Below are 23,185 nucleotides of genomic sequence, written 5' to 3' on the forward strand. Positions count from 1 at the left end.
CATAATTTTTTTTTAAAAAGGGTTTTTTTGTTAAAATTTTGGAACAAATTAAGAATTCTGCAAATAGTTTTCTGTAGTCTATAAAAACTTAGCCTTTTTTTTTTTTTTTAAATTCAGCTTTTTATCCTGTCTCTGTGGGTTATTTAAGTAGCTCTGCATTAATCTTAACCTAATGTTTATATGTATGTATATAGACTTTTCTGCTTTAGTACCTTTATACCTAAAAAGAGAAAGGAGTAGTAGTTTACAATGGCCCTGTTAGACAGTGAATAATTTTACAGGGCCAAAAATGGTTCAAGATTTCAAGTCACACAGAAAGGCTGTGACCAAGCCAGGAAATGAAGCAAGGTTAGTGCCAAATATAAGACTATCTTTTATGTTTTATTGTCACTCTTAAAGTTTGCTAAAAATAGGAGTTAAGTGAGTGGCTCAGAGAACTGGTGCACTTGTTCTTGACTGAGTGTCAAGAAAATTCACTCAAACTTTGAAGACCTTTGCATTAGAGCTTTGGCGTTTCTCTTGAAGGTGACTTTTGCTTCACAAACATGAAAGTGCTGTCACCTGAAATGGCTGCTCCCTGGCCTCACAAGTTGGACACCCAACAATCAACAGCCACCTCCAGCATCAAGGTGAGAGTTCCTGAGATTTAAGGGGTAGCAGTCCATGAAAATGTGATGTGAAATTAATGAAGAGGCTAACAGTGTGGATGGAAGGGGTCACTGTTTTCCTCTTAGACACAGAAGTTGCAGCTGAGGTTGCTTTCCCAAAGAAAGCATCCATTTAGATTTCATATCTCCTTTGTCCTATGTGATGATCTACCCAGCAGCCTGCACTGCCCCTTGTTGAGCTGCAAGGCATGTGTCTTCAGGAACACTTCTGCACTCACTGTTGTCCTACTAAACATCACCACCTTGATGGAAGGCATGCTTCAGCTTTTATTATTTAAAACACAAGCCAGCATGACCCAGAAGATGATATCAAGGGTCTATCCACACACGTTTGCAGCATGTGATGCTTCCCACAGTGAGCAATGTGAGATGACACTGCAGTTGTGCACAGAGCTCAGCCATCGTGTCCAGCTATGCCCCAAAACTTCTGAATCACTTAACTAGTTTCAACTCAGTATAACATAAGTTAGCAGGAGTTAAATATCCAAGTTCGTAGGAATTAGTGATCTCATCAAGCCAGACCTTCTCTGATCACAAGGTTGCAGCATGCTCTCCACCCACTGGAGAATTCACACAGAAGGCAGCTATTATGGCTGCCCCTACCACAGGAAGAGTTTTAATTGGTACTCACACCAGAGAATCCAACCACAAGACACAAGTCCATAAAAAAGCCCAAGCTTCATTAGCTCTGCTGCAGATGGAGCTGTTTGTCTCTCCAGGAGCCACTCTTCACTTTATTTGTGGCAATTTCACCAGGCTTTTCATCTTCCATTTCATTTGGGCTAATCTCTCTCCACGGGAGCCAGCCTGCTGAGCTCTGAGGAACAGATGTATGAGGTCCCTGGCTGCTGCTGCTTGCTGAGCTCAGCTTGTGCCACTTCAGTGCCAGTGCTGTGTGATTCCTCCACATCCACTCCCTTTCCACCCTCTGAGTGAGCTCTCACACTGCAGCTGTGGATCAGGGAAGGTTTTCCCCTCTTACATTTATGAGGGGAAAAATGTGGCTGCAGCTCCACTATTTGTCATCTTTTTTCTTTTTTTTTTCCAAAAAAAGACTGCCTCCAGTTTCCCACTGTTGGCTAATGGAGCCAGTGAGAAGGTTTTGGAGCAAATGCTTTTCATCCCTAAATGGACTCCAGTAGTCTGAACAAGCTGGGTACAACCTCCTTTTATCACTACAGTGTTTTTCCTGTCTCTGGACACCTCAGATTTGTCCTGTTTTTGTGAATAAATTGGAGAATCACCCTCTACAGAGACAGGCAGCATCTCTGAGGAGACACGTTCATGCCAGCTTTTTTTTTAGGACATTTTACAGGCCATCTTTGGCAGTGCCTGTATATTTTACTAATGGAGGGGGGGGGCGTGTCTGGAAAAGTAGCTGAGATTAGCTATCTAGACCTGAATGTTTTTGAAAATGTGTTGCAAAATCTTAAGCAAAATACATAGTCTATAACAAATCATGAACAAAACATAAAGCAGAACATAATATCCAGCTGAGAAAGAAGATTTGGAAATGAAGTGATTTATTTGATTTGAATTAAACTGGCATCAGCAGCCAACAAAACCAATCAGGTCACGTAGATGGAACACCAGCTAAGGATGTGGACTTCACATTATTTTATTTTCAAAATGCTAGGGAGGCAGCTGTGCTCTAGAGAAGAGTCAGGCAAGTTGCCCTCCTTCCTCTATGCCTGTCTCCACTACCAACAGGGGAAGAAATGCTGACACACAGAAGTCTGGTGAAGGTTAGCATCCTAGAGAGGAAAAATACATTTCTAAAAAGAAAATCTCTGGTTTGTCCATTAAGGGCTGTTCTAACACCAATTCAAGCAGGCGAGATGCCTGTGAAGTCAGCCTGTTTCCACCCTGGATAGGAATTCCACAGTCTCTTTGCCAAGAGTGGGCAATAAGATACAGTCCTGCAGGAAAACCAGGGGCTCTGAGGTGCTGACTGACCCTTCATGTTTAATTTGTAGTGCGCTTTACATGTGGACAAAGGGAAACCTTTAAGCTGTCATCCTTAGGTGTAAATGAGATGTTCTGCTTTAACTGGGAGGTTCTTAACATCCTCCAAATGCTCAGACACTTGGCAGAATTTACAGGAAAATGGAAACACAAGATAGTGTTTCTTCAAAGTTATATCTTACAGTTCTGGGATCTCATCGATCCTTTACATCTCTAATTATAAGAAATCCTCTTTTATATTAACACATAAGGTTGTTTTGTTGTTTGTTTGTTTTTTAATTCAGATTGCTTTCCTAATTGTTGATCAAAATGATGGACCTCATTATCAAACTTTACTAACAAATTCTGCAGAGTATTGCAAGTGCACGACAGTGCCACTCTGGATTTTGAGGCGGGTTTTAGGAGAAACCCTGTAACATACTGAGATTCCTGAGAAATTCCAGAAGACTGCCTATGCTCAAAAAATTTGACTGCAGATTAATATCCTTTTGCTTTTGAAAATATGCTTTGGGATATGCAAAGGCTTTGGGCACATTGTTATATGTCACCCAAGGGCAACAGCATGGGGGGCTTGAACATAATTTAGGGAAAGCATAATCAGACTTTTCTAAAAGATTTCTCCTCCAGGTGCAGTTCTACCAGTCCCTAATTTAATATGTAGATCTGACAGGACTGATGAATGCGGTGGAACATGTTCCATTGTGTGTGATGCACACTTCTCTTTCATAACATCAGCTACAGGGAAAGATGGAACCACAACCACCCACCAGGCGTCCTTCACCAGCTACCCAGGGAGATACCTGTTCTCTTTTAACTTCCCGAAAAATCTCAGAATACCAGAATTTCTCCTTTTAACATCTCTATGTGATTGCTCAGGAGGAAAGAAAGGACCACCACCACCAGATGAGCTGTAATATTTTTCTGCCTCGGATGGGTGGCTGCTTGTGCACCTCCCACAATGATGCACATGGTCTTGGTGCAATGCCAGGAGTTTCTGTTACGTGCCAGTGCTGCCAAGAAGCCCAAGGGATCAGCAGTTGTATTCCCTTTCCACGAGGAACAAAAAACAACCACTTCTTCTGAGAGTTCAGATGTGATGGGATTTTAATGTGATCCAGGATGTTCCTTAGGTCAGCGAGTCTTTCCTCAGGTGGCAGAAGGAAGCGTGGCAAGGAGGAAGGTCCTAAATCCTGGCATTTTGGGGTGGTTTTCGAGGTAACTCTACCCCTGCTCTTGGCGTGTTGCCCCTCCCTGCACGCAAGGAAACTGTATTCAGCTGATGATATCCATAACTGAGGGTTTCGTGCAGTTGTGACAAGTGCAGCTGATTGATTGCTTTTCTCAGGCTTTGCTTGCTCCATTTTTCAAGTGCAGACCAGCTGCTGGGAAGTGGGATATTCACTCTTGCTGGAAGCCACAGCCCTTCATACCAGGGTGCTACTTCAGCCTTTTCTGAGAACACCACTTCCCCAAACTGAAACCAAAGATGCTGGTCGGGAGCATTTGATTCATTTTCCTTTTGTATTTTAAGCAGTATCTGTTAACATCCAAATTATTCTCTGCTTCCTGCAGTGCTCCCTAAGATAAGGGTGGTTCAAGAATGTACGTTTGTGGTGATTAAACCACCAGGAAAGTTGCAATGTCAGGAAACACATGGTTGTCCACTTTTTCCCCCCCTTTTTTTCCCCCTCTTGCCTGTTACTTGTCTATACAGAGAAGTACACCTCACCATTTACTTCTGTGGCAGTTACATGGGGAAGCAGGTATTTTGAAGAAGTCCACTTGCTTGCCAAAAACATTCATTACCTTTATCACTAGGGGAGAGCAAAAAAAGAATCAATTGCAATACTTCACCTGGGGATGACTCTTTGAATTGTGAAAGATCCTGACACTCTGCAGTCACTGAGCTGCATAACAGCACTCCTCAAAGGCAGGAAAATGTTGTAGGTAAGGTGCTGATTCATGAGATGTGAGACTAGAATGCATTTTCAGTTTGTGCTGGTGCTCTAAGCTTGACTAATTTCTACCAAGACTTATTAATCAAGGGTCAGGGAATTAGCTCAGTAGAGAGAACAGCAGAGGATTTGCACCTGCTCGGTTCAACTATGAAATTAGCTCCGAGTGCTAAACGCACTGCATCTCATCCTACAGTAGGAGATCAGCTGTCCACCCCTTAGTCAATCATGGGACCACTTAAATTAGTCATTTGACTGCCTTTAGTAGTGCACCTGTCATAGGTATTCTGTTTGGGAGTGTGCTCTGAGTCTTCCTCCTGCAGCTGTCCAGCTGTGGGGTTTGTTATTGTACATCAAATAGCTCTAAACATCCCCAGGTACTGGACCTTCATCATCTGTGCTGTTAAATCATTAGGAAGATCCTTGGCACCTCCATAGCTGGGGCCAGCTTTCCTGTCCCAAATGCCTCAGAAGTGGTTCAGAAGCTACCATGGGGTGAATCCCATTTCCAGCAGGCAGTTTGGGTGAATCTCCACCATTCGGGGTCACACGAGTGCAACGTTCTGGTTGCATTTCACCTCAGTGACAATATGGCCCACATTTATTTTGCTGTTGCAGACATTGTTTCCATGTTGCAACAAGTAGCTGTTCAACATAAAATCCTGGAACTCAGGAAGTCTAGCCCAGTAAATTTGAATTGTATATATAGACTGCAAAATTAAACAAATAATATGCTAATACTCTTCAGTTAATTCAGCTATAAAAAGCTGCACATGCATATAGCATCATTATTACCCTTACTTAGCAACAAGCACGTGGTTCATTGCTGAAGGAGATTTGCCTTTGCTCAGGGTATCCTCTTGTTCACCTCCCCTCTGAGCTCCAGGAAGGAAGAAGGGGTGACCTTCCTGCCCCAGTGGAATCCACCCTACAGACACATCCAAATCTAAAGGCAGCTTCTATTCCTAGGCCTTTCTGAAAAGCTTCTGAAGAGGAAAGTTCTTTGGTCTTTGCAATGTCCTAGAGGCCTGATACCAGTGATTTGTGAGCCAAGAGAAGAGTTGAGTTTGCCACAGGAAGTGAAGTCTCAGTGCCATTGAAATAAATGCCCCCATCCCCTCGATCCGCTGCAGCCAGGATTTCATTCCATAATATTGGAAACATCCACCTCCATATCTCTCAGCTTTAACTCTTTGAAATAACAATAGTTCAGCCACAGACTTCAGTGCTAATTTACTGAATGCTTTTTTTTTTTCTCCCACAAAGGAAATAAAAGCACATTCTACAGGTATGCTTACCTGAAACTGGTTACTAATTGAGTTTTCTAATAAGTTTTATTTAAATGCTAGAAGGGCTGGCCTTGTTTACTAAACTAAACTATTAGATTCCCTGGATTCTCCCCCCTGAATTGACTCAGTCTCATTTGTATCTAAGCCATTGGTGATTCATCATGGTGTCAGGAAGGAATGCCCCTGTTTGAACTGGCAGTTCATTCACTGTAGCAGAAGGGAAAGAAAAATCAGGAAAGAAATGTGTGTTTGTGACCTGTGATCTGAAGGTGAGAAGATCTGAGGAGTAGAAATAAGAGACTGTTTCTACTACTAAGATCAAGGTGGAGGCAGAGGGAAGGGAGGAAGAGGAGGAGGGGTAAAAAGGGTAATTTGCAGCATGTTTTTAGGCCATATTTACATTGCTAGATGCTTTGATGCTGGGCATATCATGAGAAATGGTGTTTTATGTACAGTGTGTCAGTGTGGAAAAACTGGCACAAGCACCTTCCCTTTTTCAGGCAGAGTCAAAGTGCAATTTTATGCACTGAACACAGAACAGCAGGTGCACGACCCACTGGGTGGCACGGTGCTGTTGAGTGTGTCTCAACACTAATTCTGTGTCAAACACTGCTGAGGAGAGCAGTGCCCATAACTTAGCTGGGTAAACAACAGGGGAAGAAACAGCTTAAGCTGAAATAACTTGCCTAGAGGCAGACAACAGCCAGCTGGCAGGACTGGGGATTAAACATGGTTTTCTGGCTCTTAGTCCCAGCCCTGCTTGTTCAGTGATAGCAGGCAGAGTGTCAAAAGAAACAGAAATTACAACAAACTTCTAGATCTCTCTTTTCCTTCCTCTTTCCCTTTCCTTGCCTCCCTCTTGGCTTAAGGTGAAGTTTGCAATTAAAAAAAAAAAATATTTCCTACTCAAACTGATTCCTTAAACCTCATTAAAATAAGCTTTGAATCAACCATGATATGGTTTCATGTTAGCTAATTTATTCTGAGTAATTCCTTCTGCTTGTGTGTAAGATGCAAGGTGTTTCATAATAGATGGACAAAGAGAACAAAATGTAGCTTCAGAAAAATAACTTAAAGAACACAGACTAGTTAAATGGAGGTGCCAGGTCACTTGGGTATGCAAACATGGGGGACACTGCAACATATTTCAGAAACAGGCTTTCATGTATGGTTTGGATGCCTAAATGCACATGGCTTAATATACTGAAATTCAGCAAGTTTAGAAAACTTTGATGTCTTCCTGAAATATCAGGGTTTTTTTACAAGGAAGTTCTCGAAGTGCATGCAGGCACAAGTGCACATTTTTTCAGTCATGTCACACGCAACAAATGACATGCACTCCAGCCTCATTTCCAAGGCTTTACACCACATATTTTCAGTGCACCTGTTATGCAAATAAAAATTACACTTCCAACTGAAATTTTATCTGACCGTGTCCACATTCTGCAGTACAATTTGGCTCGTGCACTGCAAAGTCAAAACACCAGAGTCTGAGGATGATTCTGAATAAACGCTAACTCAGATCTGTATTTTCCCTGTATTTTTGGTTAAGTAGAGGATGAGCTTCTCGGATGAACATTATTTTGCACAAAAAGGCAGCCATGAATATCGATGCACTGTGAGAAAAGGAGCCTGGCCAATGGACTGGAATGAGATGGTCAGGAATGCAAAGTGTAGCTCCTGCAAACTCCTTTGGCAGAATCTAGTTTATCACAAGACAAGAATGATATTTGCCACAGCTCATTTGTGTTCTCTTCCTGTAAATCTTTATGCTAGCATAAATTCACAACACTTCCATTTCCTGAAAAATTACCTTTAGTAACCTCATCTGGGAATTACACCCAAGTTGCTGTCAATATACTTCATATTGTCCATAAATGATGGCAAATGTGGAGTGTGAAGAGAGCCCAACAACTGTTTAGAGCCTTGACAACTGGAAAACAAAGATGTTCTGTGCTGGTCTAAGCTTGTGAGAATGAGAGAAAGGCTGGAGCCAGCAGCATACTTTGGGAATTTTCCAACTCTGGCAGGAAAAGCTTTTTTTTTTTTTCCTCCTTTTTTCTTTTTTTGGTAACAAATGGCACTAGTGAGAACAATGAATTTCAGTAACTAGGTTAAGAGGCTTAAACAACCAACCTAACTGGAACAACGTAAGAGGAGAATATATGTTATTATAGGCTTATTGTCATTACAGACTGATAGTAGTTAGTGGGTTGTCTGGCATTATTGTAATTCTCTCAAGCTTCATTCCAGAGCTGTCCATTTCTACTTCTGCTGTTTAGCTTTAGAAGCAAATAAGCTGTATAACAGAACTGGAAGAAAGTAAATCTGAGAGCTGCTGGGGGTTGAACTGACTGCACAGGAAGTAAATTCCTTGTTCAGTCAAAGAGCAGCTGTAGTTTTAACAGAAAGGGAGCTCAGTCCGTGAGTTAATGTTTCTAAGCATTTAGGGAGCAGTGCTCAGATCCCTGCTTTGCTGCAGATTGTGTATGGTCTTCAAGAATTCACCTGAACCTCAGTGGAGTAAAAGACTGAAAACAATGTGCCTTGCAGGAATGAGGACAAGAGGTAATGGGTTAAAACTGGAAGAGGGGAGATGTTGGTTAGACAGACACCAGGAGGAAATTCTTTCCTGTGCAGGTGGTGAGACCCTGGCCCAGGTTGCCCAGGGAAGCTGTGGCTGCCCCATCCCTGGCAGTGTTGAAGGGCAGGTTGGATGGGGCTCGGAGCAACCTGGGCTGGTGGGAGGTGTCCCTGCTCATGCAGGGGGGTTGGAACTAGATGATCTTTAAGGTCCCTTCCAATCCAAACTAACCCTCACACTAACAAATTTATTCCTGATGTCTACCCTAACTCTCCCCTCTTCCAGTTTTAATCCATCGAAAGTAGAATTAAACACTTTTTAACTCAGTGGACTCAGATGGTTTGCCCAAAAATTGCTCTAGGTAATCTGTAATCCTCATTTTTTAGCAAATTCTGGAATACCAGGAAATTACCAAAAGACTGAAAGTGAATTTACTGTGTGCCATATTCCAAAGTAACTGACAAGATGATTGGAGTAAGTGTGGGCAATTCGTTTGACATCTGTTCCAGAAAATATGACAGAAAAGCAGGGAAGAGAATCAGCTGAGAAATAATTAAAGGATAGCAATAAAATTAATTCCAGACAACATGGTTTTATGAAAAGCAGATCATGTCAAATGTCTCACTGTATTTTTTTGATGAAGTTGCAAGCTTGCTTGAGTAATCTGATTTGTGTAAATTATTTGAATTTAGCAGCACAGGATGTTCTGATTTAAGCATTGGCATCATATACTATTAATAAAGCAAATGTTTTATGAATTAAGAACTGCTTAAGTGATAGATCTTAAAAAGAGATTATCTCCAGGAAATTACCAACAGCTGAACATACTTATAATGGAGTTTCATGGGTATCAGTAGCAGACCTGATACCATTCAACAGCTTCACTGATTATTTTTGAAAGTAAATAATAAATCACTTCTGATAACATTTGTCATTAAAAAAAAATATATAAAAAAAACCCCAACAACTTGGGAGAATAGTAAATAAGGACAAAGGAATGAGGCAAGATGATCTGGATCTTTTCGTAAACAGCTCTGAGAAAGACTTATGGATCAAAGTGAAGGAGCAACCTCATGTGAGGTCTCAGCTTAGTCAAAGTGCTGATAATTAGCTCTAATTGTAGGTTGCCTGCAAATCCAACTCTGCTGTTCTCTGGATTCAGGCTCTTCAGTGTGCAATCAGCTCTGGTGTCTCTGCATTGCCCTTCTCTACACTTCCTTTTCTGCTGGTCAGTATAAAGTGAGACAGCTCAGATGCCTTGGATGCCTCTGCCAGCATGAGGTAGTTTTGCCCTTGATCACAATCACAGCACTTTCCCAGGGAGAATGTAATGGGTATTAAATAAGCCTCCAATCTAGGAGGAAGGACCTAACAAGAACCAACAGCTGGAAGTTGAAGACACGCACATTTGAGTTAAAATGCATGATAGTCAGTGTATGCACAGCACTGGAAGAAATGAGGAAGGGAATGGCCAGATTTAGTCATGTCTGTGCCTCGGGAAGCATGACATTTTGTGAAAGGGGACACAATTTCCCCCTGACCTAGGTAGAAAACACTGCAACTCCTTCATTGTTGGTTTTAGGAAAGTGACCTGGAAGCAGTTTTTTTGTTCACTGCTTGGAACAATGAGCTTGCTAGCAGTATTTTTAGACTGGAAGAAGTTCAGGTATCATACTCATGGACAACAAGATATAATATGTACAGAAGAATTTGTAAAGAAAAAGAAAATCCATAATAGAAAGTACTAACAAGTCAAATCTGAAACGGCACTCTCGGGCAACAAGCTTGAAAAGAAACAGCCCTAGAATGGCCCAGAGTTAATGCTTTTCAGATGACAGAAAGGGTATGACCTTGAGAGGTCATTCCCTATCTTAAGTCAAGATCAATTCCTCTGAAAGCTGATTAAGAGAAAAATGAAATGCCAGTAATGTTAAGCTCACAGGTATAAAAAACGTCCTTGCTGCAACAACATAAATGGCTCCTAATCCAGCTGAACTCCCTGCTAACCCAGGCATCTCAGAGAAAGAATAGCAGCTTCTCATACAACCTGTGAGTGTGTGACCCTTCCAGAGGAATCCTTGAAATTCCCCAAAATGTGCTGCAGAAACTGCAGAGCACAAAGCCAGAAGGTACTGCAGCTAAACCTGTGTGCTGGTAAACCAGGGTGGGTCGAGGATGAGAGGGTGTCCTCACGCTCCTTCAGCCCAGCTGGTGGGGAAGTGCTAAACAGGTTGCATTTCAAGAGCAGCAGAACAGTGAGATCAATCACAAGTGACTGAACTTCTCAGCATAGACAAGCCTCTGTATTTGGGAACTTGCTCTTTTAAATTCAGATTTAAAAGATAAGATAAGAGGGTTGTGTAGCCAGTACCCTAACCTGCCTATTACCCTCTGCACTGTTGAAACAATCAACCTTCAGAACCCCAGTTCCTGGAGAATCACTTATCCTGTCTGACTGTACTTAAAGATCTTTAAATTAAAGGCTATTGATTTGGAAAACCACAGTACTTGGCAATCGGAGTGATATTGAAATATTTTCTTGGTAAAATAACCTTTAAAGTCCCACTTTGTTTTCAGTATTTTTCAGTTGGTGTGTGTTTGTGGCACATACATCTTCAGTACAATGTCAGGTAGGGAATCGTGCCCTAAATTGGGCTAACTAGGGAGTGTGCATCAGGCATTATGAATTATTTTGGGATGTAAACTAATGCTCTCCCATTAATGATTTTTAAAGCTGAAGACAAGAAATATTGGAAGGAATATCTTCCATCTTTTTAGGTAAAGTAATGTAGGAATTAAAATGTCTGATGCAGCTGCTTTGGGAAATATCCAAAGTGTTGCTTGTGTAAGACAGTGATTTACACAGTTCACTGAAATGATATCTTATAAATCCCAGTTAAAGACCCTGAAACTGTACAAGCTAAAAAAGTGTAGAATTTGACCACATTAGATCAATTTAAATAAGTAAGACTTGACCTAAAAATAGTAATATCATAGGCCCTTTCTGCTCCCATTAGCTAGCAACCACAGAGGTGTCAGCTGAGAAGAATGTATTTGGCTCCCTGGGTTTGAATTTGCAAGGACTAAGGAATTGGAATTGCTTTTTTATGTTTTATATCCACGAACATAAAGGCACTTGAGCTGGCACAAGGGATTTGTTGGGCAGAAGAAGTCAGGGTAGGGAGAGAACAGGAATAGCCTGTCAGCATGAGTGTGGATGAGCTCAAAGCAGCTGTGAAGCCTCACCTGAAGTCTGTCTTGTCACGTCAGCCTGCACTGGAGCCCAAACTCTCTGACAGCCTGGCTCTTGTCCTGTGCAAACGGAGCAGGTCTCTGGGCAGGAATCCTGTCTTGCCTAGGAGCTCTAACCATAGACCTGGTATAGAAGCAGTTGGCTTAAGCCAGGCTTGATCTTGAGCTGCTTCATCAGGCGGTGCAACCACCACGGTGCTTCCCGGACACTCTCCTGGGGCTGTGTGTGATGCACACACACAATGAAAAGACTGTGCCTGAACCAGTCTTAAAGATCTTAAGAGAAATGTAAAGTGAAAGACAGGAGGTGGCAGAAATCAAGAGCTGCAGCACAGAGGGAGGTGGTTGGGAATTGCCACGGGAACGCTGGATCGCTCGTCTTGCCGTTCACAGCCATTTATACACAAGGTGAGAATGGGGCTTCAACACTTATCATGCAGCATGCAAGTCACTTTTCAAACTCAGCTCACATAGGTGGTGGTGCCATTGTCTCCCAAGACCAAGGGCAGTGCAGCAGCAGCAGGTGTGTCTCCATGGTGCTGCCCCTCATGGACATCACAAGTGTTCTCCCTTCGGGATCGTGTCCACGTGGCTTTGCAGAGCCAACCACACCAATGATGCTCAGTAAACAACTCTGTGGCAACAGGTTGGGGGTGGTTTGAATGATGTCTGGGCACTGCTTGATGACAAAAGTGATGTGTATTCTACCTAAATTCCAAAGCTGCATGATCAGGAGGGTGGATAACAGCTGAAATAGCCACTCTCCAGCAACTGTGGTGGACTATTTCTCTGAGCTTCTTTTCCTTTGTGGGTTCCTCAGGCTGTCTTCCCCAGGGTAATAAACACAGGTGGAGGAGATCAAATTGATAAAGATGGAAGAGAAGAATTTAAATAGTCTCTCTGAAGGGAGAGATGCATTGTTTTTGCTCAAGTAAAGCAAAACCTCCAGCCTAATGTATCAAAAGAGGGGAATATGCAAAAGTTCTCATGTAGAAGATAGAAGCATTCTTGTTGACTTAGGTTATATTAACCCTTTCCCTTGTTACACTGTCTTACTTATGTGGAGATTACTCTTTACTTTAAGAAAACTGTTGGCTCATAAATGGCAGGCCCTGAAGCCTTTAAGCTGACTCAGGATGTGTTCAATAAATGTATTTGTCAGTTCTTGGCACTGTGGAGTGAATTATCACTCTGCTCCCCTTCACAAAGGTTACCCAAAATATATTCCTTAATAATTATCTTGGAACATTACTTACATTTTAGTATAAACACAAGTTTATATTGCTATAACTTTCTGATGAGTTATTCTAGCTGAAACTCAGATTCAGTTACAGGAGTGCACAATATCAGCATATTCTTGTGTCTGCCCCAGCAAACCTCATCTGAACACCTTTATACCTACACTTCTCCATTGCCTTCAGCTGCAGCCACACTGTGCTGAACACAACACTGCATGCTATGCTGCTGCCTTTCTTGCCTGAGGCAAGAGTTTACCCTGAATTTTTAACTTGAGCTGTTAAAAGCTAAAGGTGTTGAAACTGCAGGACAGGATTTTCTCTGTTCCTCCAGCTTCATCACATCATTGACCTTAGGAGGTCCCTTTGGCATAAAGCACAAGTGAAAAGAGAAGAGGATTCAGCAGTGAGTTTCCTCACATCTGCAATCCTGAACGTTTCATCTTTACTAAAAGCTATGCTGTTGATTCACTTAGTATTTACTAACCCTAAATGTAAGCATGGTAGTAAGATCTTCTGATAGGACATTTGTACTTTCAGTGTAGGCTCAGGGCTTGGGTAGTGACATTGTGACAGCAACAGGTAACTGCCAGGTCAGAAGATGAAGGACTGGACAACAAGGAAAAGCCCATTGGCCAGCAGAACATGAGAAAAGCATGAACACATGATGAGAGGGGAGCTGCTGGCCTCTGGAGGATGAGACACAGATCAGTGTTCCTGTCACTGCTCCATCTGACTGACCCACAGATTGGCTCCAGACCTGGGAACAGCTTGTCCACTTATCAGCCCAGAAACAAATCCTTCAGCAACCAAGCATGTGAAATAGTGAAGGAAGAACAAAATGTGCTAATGAGGTTTTCTATAGAACTTTGAGAGTGGAATACAGAAACAATGAAATAACAGATCAAAAGTGGTACGACCTGGGAGTGGACAAAAAAAAATTTGGCTAGGTTTGGCAACTGCTATAGCTAAGAATTTAGAAAGCAGCAGTCATTAAATAAGCAAATCATGAGGCCCACATACATTCATGATCCAAGAGGTGAAAAATGAGCAAACTTTGCAGACCAAAGATACCAAGGATGTTCACCAAGGATACTAAAATGAGTGTTAGTAATTATTAAATATACTTGCTGGTTAACTGATGGCCTGTTTGGATCTGTTTATTTGGGAAATGCAGAGTCTCCTTCTAAACCTGAATTAGGTGGCATATCCACATGGAGGCCGTGCAGTCCATGCAGAGGGGTTGCCTGGGTTTGCTGCTGTGTAGTTGTATCAGTTTGTGATGTGTCTGAGCAAATTAGTTCCTCATGGGAGGAGTAATTAGACAGTGAGCAGAAGTGGAGCATCAGTCCTTGCGTTGTGTGAGAGAGAAAAGGCTTGCCTGAGTCTTGCTTATTTCTGCACACAGTATGTAAATCTTTATAAGCTGGGTAAAAATGTGGGCCAGCTGTTTTTTTCCTCCACTGCCTGAGCAACTGGAAAATACAATTTTGGGAAGCAAAGCAGTGCAGAAATTTTGCCTGCAATTTGGCGAGCTGAAGAACCCAGGGGAAAAGTGGAGTGTAGGCTCATGAATTAATAAAGCTGAAAGGCAGAATATTCCAGGAATATATGAAAGGTAGAATATGCCAGCTCTGTTGGCACAGGAAGAAACAAACCTCAGTTTCCTCAGTGGCTGCTGCAGTAAATGTCTCCTGAATCTAGGTTGGCCATTGCTGCATCTTCAGGGCATCATTTGGTGGTAACCTGCAGCATCAATGTGCTCAGTAAATGGAACCTGGGCGACGCTTTTCTCAGTGTTTTGGGGGCTGCATTAGTGTCTTCAGGGCTTCTTTTCTGTCACCCCAGCTTCTCCTGAAGTTATGACAGCATGGAGTGCTGCAGTCACCTCTGCCATGGCCTGGTCTGGTACCCAGTGAGTCCTAAATAGAGGACTGAGCACAAACTCAATTTATCTGTGAGAAATGACACAACAGGCCAAGCCACGAGCACAGGACAACAGAGCAAGAAGTTGGGCTGTGTGTTTGGGACCCTGTTCTCCTCTCCTCACTCTCTGCTTTTGGAGTAGAGACTCAGCTTTACAGAGAGGGAGTCTATAGCTTGGCTTCAGGCAGTCTTTCCACTCTGGGTTTCTGCAGTAGCACAATAGAAATAGACAAGAGTAAGGAGAAGGAAATATGCAAATTTGAGCTAATCCAGACACATACAGTTCTTGCAGGATGAATAAAATATGAATGTGTGAGCAGAGCAAAAGAACTCAAACACCTGCAGTGACAACGGCTCTTTTGCAAAAATACTTCTCAATATTTAAATGACCATTTCTGGTAGCCTTTCAGGGAACAATACAGCTTAATTGCTGGTTGTTCCCTACAGTGGAAAGTTAAGGGGCATCCAGGATAATTTTACTGTATTATTATTACAGTAAAATAAATATTCTGTTTATTAAACAGAATCTGAAAAAAAACCAAACTGTAAGGCTGAAAGGGCAGACTGTTTTCCTGAACTGCTTTGCCCTCAGAAATATTTTCATGGCATGACATAGAGTGTTTATTGTTTTACATGTCTTTATAGCCTTCAGACTCTCTCTCTGTCAACACATTACTCTTCAGCTTCATTGTGCTCTTCTCTCTTCTCTGGTGCCGTGGGAACATAAAGCAAATGATCCTACTGTTCTCAGCTAGAAATTGTTTTTCATTATAATTTCAAGAGGGGCTTTGAAGTATCTACTTAGGCTCTCACAGCTAATAAGAGACAAGGCAGTTGCTATGCTACTTGTTGATTAAATGAAAAACAGACCTGATAACATGTGAAATCTTCCTAAGGGAGGTGTTTCTCTTAAGGAGATGAGTATTGAGCAGTTAAGACCTGGATTGCAAAGTCTAAGGTTAAATGCCTAAATGGTCACTTTTAAGTTCCCAAAGCAATGAGCTGGTTATCTGGAGCCAGAGTGTCAGCTGGTGTAAATCATCAGTGACACTAGCTAAGCATTTGGGTACTAGGGCCTTGGAGGCAAAAATGTCCATTTTCTATTCTAATCATTAAAAATCCTAAACTTTCTGTTAAGAACTCAGTGGAAAAAAACCATTTTTTTCTGAGGTGCAATGTGACAGAAAGTTTTAGTGACCCCCAGTAGTAGTGAAGATCCTCAGCTCTGCCAAAACCAGGATAGTATATTTAAAGCCATAAATAACATGTAGTTTCATACCTATAAGTCACAGTTTGAAACTAAGTTTTTAGGAGAAGCTCCAAAATAGTATTTATGTTCCTGAAATAGAAAACAGACCTCTACATTCAGGGCAGCAGTCTAATCTGACACCCTGAATCTCTTTAGACATCAGAAGTCTCACACTTGTGCTGGAACCCTTAAGTCAGACTTAGCTTGCTCTGAGTGCACAGAGTTTGGAATAAATATAGAAGTCACAAAGGTTCCCACTGTGACACACAACACAAGGGGGGGATAAAGAAGTTTACTCTTTAGAGCTTTTTCACAGGGGATAGCATCTGTATCATTTTTACAATCATACTGAAAACTGCTGCTCCCCTCACCCCTGAAATTTTGGAACTCAGCAGCAAACTATGTAAAAGCCATGAGACCAGAGGTAGCACAGGTAAGAGAAAGCTAATTTTGTCATGCAGTGATTTAAACACCTTTGGGAGAGAGCAGAAATGGTTCTGCTCTGCACATATTTTCCTTTCATGCGTGTTTGTCTGTTTTAATTGAAATGCAGAAGCTACCCAAAGCTGCAGAACAGAAGATGCTGTTACATCTTGTCTTACTTTCTGTATTTTTAGTCCCACACTTGTTAGCTGGATTGTGGTTACCAGGAGAATGACTTGAGGAGTGGTCAATATACCTACCAGCCCGTGGTTATATTCTTAAGAATAGAAGAGATTTGAGTTTAGCTCCCTTAAGCTACAAACAACTGTCCAGTTGTTGGCAGTAAAACTGGAAGGCCAGGCAGCCAGTCAGCAAGACCTGGACAGACTGCAGAGCTGGGCAAAGAGGAACCTAATGGGGTTCAACAAGATAAGTGTAGAGTCCTGCACCTGGGAAGGAATAACACCAGGCACCAGTACAGGTAAGGAGCTCACCTGTTAGAAAGAAGTTCCATTGGGAAGGACCTTGGGGTCCTGGTGGACAAGTTGTCCATGGGGCAACAATGTGCCCTTGTGGCCAAGAAGGCCAGTGCCATCCTGGGGTGCATTAAGAAGAATGTATTCAGCAGGTCGAGGGAGGTTCTCCTGCCCCTCTGCCCTAGTGAGACCCCACCTGGAGTGTTGTGTCCAGTTCTGGGCCCCTCAGTTCCAGAGGGACAGGGATTTACTTGAGAGGGTCCAAGGGAGGCTACAAGAATGATTAAGTGACTTGAACATCTGTCTGATGAGGAAAGGCTGAGAGACCTGGGGCTGGTTAGTCTAGAGAAGACTGAGAGGGGATCTTATTAATTTCTATAAATATCTGAAGGGTGGGTGTCAAGAAGAAGAGGCCAGTCTCTTTTCACTAGTGCCCTGTGACAGGACAAGGGGCAAAGGACACAAACTGGAACACATGAAGTTCCACCTCAACATGAGGAAAAACTTCTTGACTATAAGGATGATGGAGCCCTGGGACAGGCTGCCCAAAGAGGTTGTGAAGTCTCTTTCTCTGGAGACTTTCAAGACCCATCTGGATGTGTTTCTGTGTGACCTGCCCTAGGTGGTCCTGCTTAGACAGGGAGATTGGACTTGATCTCCAGAGATCTCTTCCAACCCTAACCATTCTGTCATTCTGTGATTCTATTATTCTAAGATTTTGTGCCTGCTCACAGATCAGCACAGATAGCAAGGTCTGCTGTCTGACTTAAATGAGGAGAAAACATCAGCTGTACATGTTCATTGGAGGTCAAACCCCAAGACAGAGTGAGATGCACATTTTCAGATCCATTTCTGTCTCCTGTTGGAAGAACAAGCCTGCTGCTCTCGGCACCCTTGTCTCCCACGTGTGAGTGGCTGGTGTATTTTCCACCTCTACTCCAAGGAGTCTTGATTTACGTGACACACTGTCTGTCACAACATATGTTCTTCTTCAGATGGAGCTCTACACAGAGGCCATCAAGATGTATTATCTCCAGTGTCTGTTTCATGCCTGCGTTGTGGTAGCTTTTCAGCAACTGCCTTCATAAGACATACTAGGTGAAGAAGAATCAGCTCAGTGTCAGTGTGTTGTTAGACAGTAACACTGGACTTTTTCTGGATATGCCAGTCTCTGAAAGCAAGTTACCTAAGATAGTAGAATAATAATAAACTTGTTCTGTTAATTCATGCTTTCTGGAGGGGAGGTGAAAGCAGGAAGGTTCTCCTAGAGCAGCAGTGTCCACAGATACTCTCCATTTAATACCTTTATTTCATCTTTCTTTTTGTTGTTTTTTGTGTTGGTTTTTTTATGTTGGTTTTTTTATATATGTTATGATGTGGGGTTGTTGTTTTGCACAACATGCAAAATCCTTTAGCATTTAGATACAGAGGAACAGATAAGTAATTTCAGGCTCATAAAAGGAAGTTATTTGCAGGGATAATTTTCATTTATTGTTTCAGATTTTCTTTATTACACTTGGCAATTTAATCCAATGAGTACACTGAAAAAAGAAGTAATCTATTTCCAAAACAAACAAAAAAATCAGTTGCATGGTAACCAGCCCACATACTAAGCCCTAGAAGCATCAGACCCAGAGGACTCAGGACTTTGCCAAAGAATCAAAGTGCTTTTAACTGATTTCTTCATCTGATAACTGCTACAGGGATTTTAACCATGGCACTACACAAAATAATCCTGTAGCCAAATTCTCTGCTGTCGTTGAAGTCAAGGGAGTTAAACCATTGGAGAAGAGAATTCTCACTCTTCCCAAGCAGTTTGTCCTTGTGCAGCCTGCAGAGGGGACTTTGCCTCCATCAGAGAGGGAATGTCTCCTCAGGCAGAACTCATTTTTAGCAAAAAGGAACTTGAAAGTCATTGTGGGCTTCAGATCCACAAAGCAAGAGGGCATAAGCATGAAGGGCATGGGGGGAGCCAGGGAGGCCCCTCTATGTTTGCCATCCTTCTCATAGTACAAAAGAAAAAAGGCAGACACAGCTGCAGGATTTTCCTCTGGGCATTCCACATTAACCTGATAGTTTCAAGGGTTGTAGTTACTTTGGCTGCCCTGACGATGTGGATCCACTGGAGATTCACATCAAGAAGCTGAAAGGAAGTCCTGAAACTGATGTAAAAGCCTTGCTAAGGATCAAAATATAGAGAACTACAATCAGAAAAATATTCACTGCTCCCTGGAGCAAGGTGAAAATAAGGTCCTAAACCAAAAATTTCTTCCTCACAGTTCAGTTCATTATGTGCTTTAATGAAGAACAAACCAGCAAAGCTTCTTATTCACAGCATGGGGATTCTCCACAAGCATGAACTTAAGTAAGAGTGAGCTGATGTCAAAGTATTCATTGAGACACTCCTGGTTTTCTGCCTAATGTTGCTTGTGTATCAGACTGGGACTTCCACCAGAATCACAGATTCATAACATTGTTTTGGTTGGAAAAAGATTTAAAATCATCAAGTTCAGACATTAACCTAGCAGACTGCCAAGCCCATCACTAAACCCTCAGCACCACATCTACATGTCTTTTAAATACCTTCAGGGATGGTGACTCCACCATTTGCCCAGAGAGCCTGTCCCAGAGCTTGACATTCCATTTGGTGAAGAAGTTTTTCCTAATATCCAATGTAAACCTCCTCTGGTGCAACTTGGGGCCATTTCCTCTTGTTCTTGACAAAGCATTTGGGGGAATGCTGGCTTAGGAGAGATGTGTGTGTGTGTAGGACACCAAGGTGGGAAAAACAACACTGAGGAAAGGAACACTAGTCCCTCTCCAAATAAGTGTTGAGAGCCTGACCCTTCAAACAAACAAACAAACAGAGCTTATCAAGAATGATTTATTTTTTTTTGGGTAAAGAGCTGTCTGAAAGAGGCATGAAACTCTTCTAACAGGAAAAAGTCTACTGTTATTTGCTTCCTCCTAAGTTCAGCTCAATAGGGCTTTGTGTAGTCTTTGTAAATAGAAGAAGCTGGTGAAACACCTCATTTTAACACTCATATCACCTCCAAACTGAAGCAAGCTTCAAGGCTCATTTGTTTTGCTCACCAGGAAGGTCAAAGGAGGCACTGTAGGAAGTCTCTATGGAAGTGAATTGAGAAGAGATGAAATCCTGGAGTGTCAAACAGAAAAGGACATATCTGAATTATCCGTGTGGAAAAAGCAGGAGAGCCACTGAGACAGTGGGAGGACAGGCAGAAAATGCCTGCAGCTGTAAAAGACATTATGTGGAAAACAAGAGAAGAAGGGAGGTCCTGGTGGTCTAGAAGAGAAATTATACCAAACAGGCAGCATATCTGGGCAGCCAGGATTATGAGGAAGAGACTGCTTTTCTAAGTGTTGTAGAGAAATAAGCAGCAGGACATCAGGGTGGGAAAAGGTGTGAAAGAAATGAAAGGAGACATGAAGGTTGAGAGCCTGAAAAGACTCTGAAACAAAAATGTTTCTACCTCCAAAGATACAACCCTGATTTTGCAGCTGTTGGCCCTACCCCTTTAAGTCATTGATTAATTAAAATAAAGCACTTCACAGAATCTTAGGGGAAAGCAAGAAAAATACTCTGCTTTACAATGACATTTCTAAGTAGCTTTTCTTCAAAAAATTAGGTTAATGAAAGCAAATTATTTATCTTTTTTTTCTGATGTTTTTGTGGGGAAAATAATCATTACCTTTTGAACATCCTGAATAGTGTCAAACAATCTAACAGAGAAATAGAAGTTTTACAAAACTTTTAAAACATCTGTGAAGACAGGATCGAAAAGAGGCCTAGAAGTCCCTTTTTAGTGCTGCTATGGCAAAAGAAGCAGCATCAGAAGTTCAGTAGAGACCAGATACCCAACTGCAAGTGTCCAGCCCCTGGGAAATTTCAATCTGAGGTTACAATGAATAGTAAGACACAAATCTCATAGGACACTGTGTTTTCTTCAACAAAGACGAAACACAGAATCTTTTGGGTTGGAAGGGACCTTAAAGATCATCTAGTTCCAACCCCCCTGCATGGGCAGGGACACAGAATCACAGCATCACAGAATCTCAGGGGTTGGAAGGGACCTGGAAAGACCATCCAGCCCAACCCCCCTGCCAGAGCAGGGTCACCCAGAGCACATCACACAGGAACGTGTCCAGGGGGGTTTGAATGTCTCCAGAGAAGGAGACTCCACAGCCTCTCTGGGCAGCCTGTCCCAGGGCTCTGTCACTCTCACAGGAAAGAAGTTTTGTCTGATGTTTGCGTGGAACCTCCTCTGTTCCAGTTTGCACCCATTGCCCCTTGTCCTGTCACTGGACATCACTGAACAAAGCCTGGCTCTGCCCTCCTGACACTGCCCTGAACATGTTTGCAAACACTGATGAGGTCACCCCTCAGTCTCCTCTTCTCCAAGCTCAAGAGACCCAGCTCCCTCAGCCTTTCCTCATCAGGGAGATGTTCCACTCTCTTCATCATCTTTGTGGCTCTTCCCTGGGCTCTTTCCACTTAATCTCTCCATTTACACGTTATGCCCCCCTTTCTAACCAGCGCTGGCTGCAGGGCCCTCACCAGAAATCTCCTTCCTATTTGAATTCCTGTTGGTTCCCAAACATATTACTTTGTAAATAGGAAATGACAACCTTGGCTCCGTGCCCCGGTGTAGTGGCAGCGCTGCCATATGTCAGCATCATGCTAAACATAGGAAGAAGAAGACCCAACAATATAATTATTGAGGACATCTGTCAGTAGCACAAGCTACATCTGGGATTAGTGGCTGTAATGCTGGGAAGGCCTATAAGAAGCAGAGAGGAAAAGTCCTTTTGTGTTGTCTCGGTTTTTCGAGAATAGGAGCCAGATCCTCAGCTGGTCTAAATTTAAGCTGTTCAAAGAAGCTAATGAACCCAGCACCAGCTGATACTGGCTAAGAATCTGACACAGAAAACAAGGCCAATGTCTTTAAGCATGAGGTTTGATATTTTCTGTGTAAAGGCAGAATGCCTCGAAACAATCTGAGTTTACAACACGGAAGATCGTTTATTAGTGGAGCCAGCAGGTACAGTCCATCTTTTATCTCAGGTCTTAAGGATAGTGGACAAGGCCAGAAAGCTCCTGCAGATCATGAAACATTCTCGTTATTCTTCTTTGCACATCAAGCAGGCAGTAGTGTAATTTTAGATTTCAAATAAATTATTGGTAGAAAAAAAAAAATAATAACCTTTTGAGCATATTTAGTACTCACTAAAGATTCTTCACCCACAGCAGAGTTTATCCTCTGGTCTGCACAGGCAGAGTCTCCAGCAAGACCAGTGACACAGACAGATTACACCTATTCATTAAGCTGAGGGCAAGCTCCTGTTGGGAAGCAAGCAGCTGCATTAGTGAAATGCTGCATTTGAGTTAATATCCCCTGCAGAAATCACACAGCCACGTCTGTGCCATGCTGTGCTGGTTCTAACAGACTGTAGCTCTCATCAAGACAATATTTCAAACCCCAGGTTGCTCTAATATTGGTGATGTGGCACCTGGGCTGGAGGTTATCCACGTTCTGATGCGTGTGTCTGTCTGTGCACAAGCCCTGAGGATTTCCAGCCAGTTCCCAGCCCGGTTGCTCAAGCACCAAGCACAGGATGAGGAGCTGCATCACCATCCTCCACGGAGAAGCCAAGGGGATTACACCTCAGAAATGCTGACAAGCAGATTTTGAGCAATCACAAGAAAAGTTGCTTTCCAAAGAAAGTGCCTCGTGATGTATTAGACCAGAAATAAAGGAGAAGAAAGGTTAATCTGCCCTGATAAAAGCTTTTCCTGCATGTGTCACACAAAGGTTTCACTCTTTACACTGCAGATCAATGAACAAGGGCATTTGCCCCTCAGTCAGGTTTGTAGTCAAGAAAAAATGAGCCCATATGCTGATCTCCCCACTTTTTTCACATTTTTTGCTTCACAAGGCTTGTTTGAGCCCTAAATCTGCAACCTATATGGAGCTAAGGATTACAATATATACAGTGGATGGCAGCATTGACAGAATGTAGGTGTTTTTTTTTCCCTAAAACTGGGAAAAATCCTTCCTAATGTCAATACAGTGGGAGCTCTGGGGGATCTAAGGGAGGTGTGCATCTTACCCTCACTGGTTCATCAGGGGGCTCGGCGAGA

At 42.5% G+C, this 23,185-nt stretch overlaps 1 protein-coding gene across 2 annotated transcripts in view; it reads left to right on the top strand.

Annotated features, from left to right (window-relative positions):
- The window catches only part of SMC6 (structural maintenance of chromosomes 6), a 962,009-nt gene that overhangs the window by 590,458 nt on the left and 348,366 nt on the right, over positions 1–23,185 (top strand). Inside the window, exon 24 of one of the 2 annotated variants that reach the window (XR_007889154.1) lies at positions 8,518–8,598. The exons of the other annotated variant lie outside the window; for it this stretch is intronic. The gene's annotated coding sequence lies outside the window, so the exon portion shown is untranslated. Of the gene's footprint in view, positions 1–8,517; positions 8,599–23,185 lie in introns of those variants that run through there. 2 annotated transcript variants of the gene reach the window in all.

The sequence above is a fragment of the Apus apus genome, chromosome 3 (genome assembly GCF_020740795.1).
Source record: "Apus apus isolate bApuApu2 chromosome 3, bApuApu2.pri.cur, whole genome shotgun sequence".
NCBI classification, from domain to species: Eukaryota; Metazoa; Chordata; class Aves; order Apodiformes; family Apodidae; genus Apus; species Apus apus.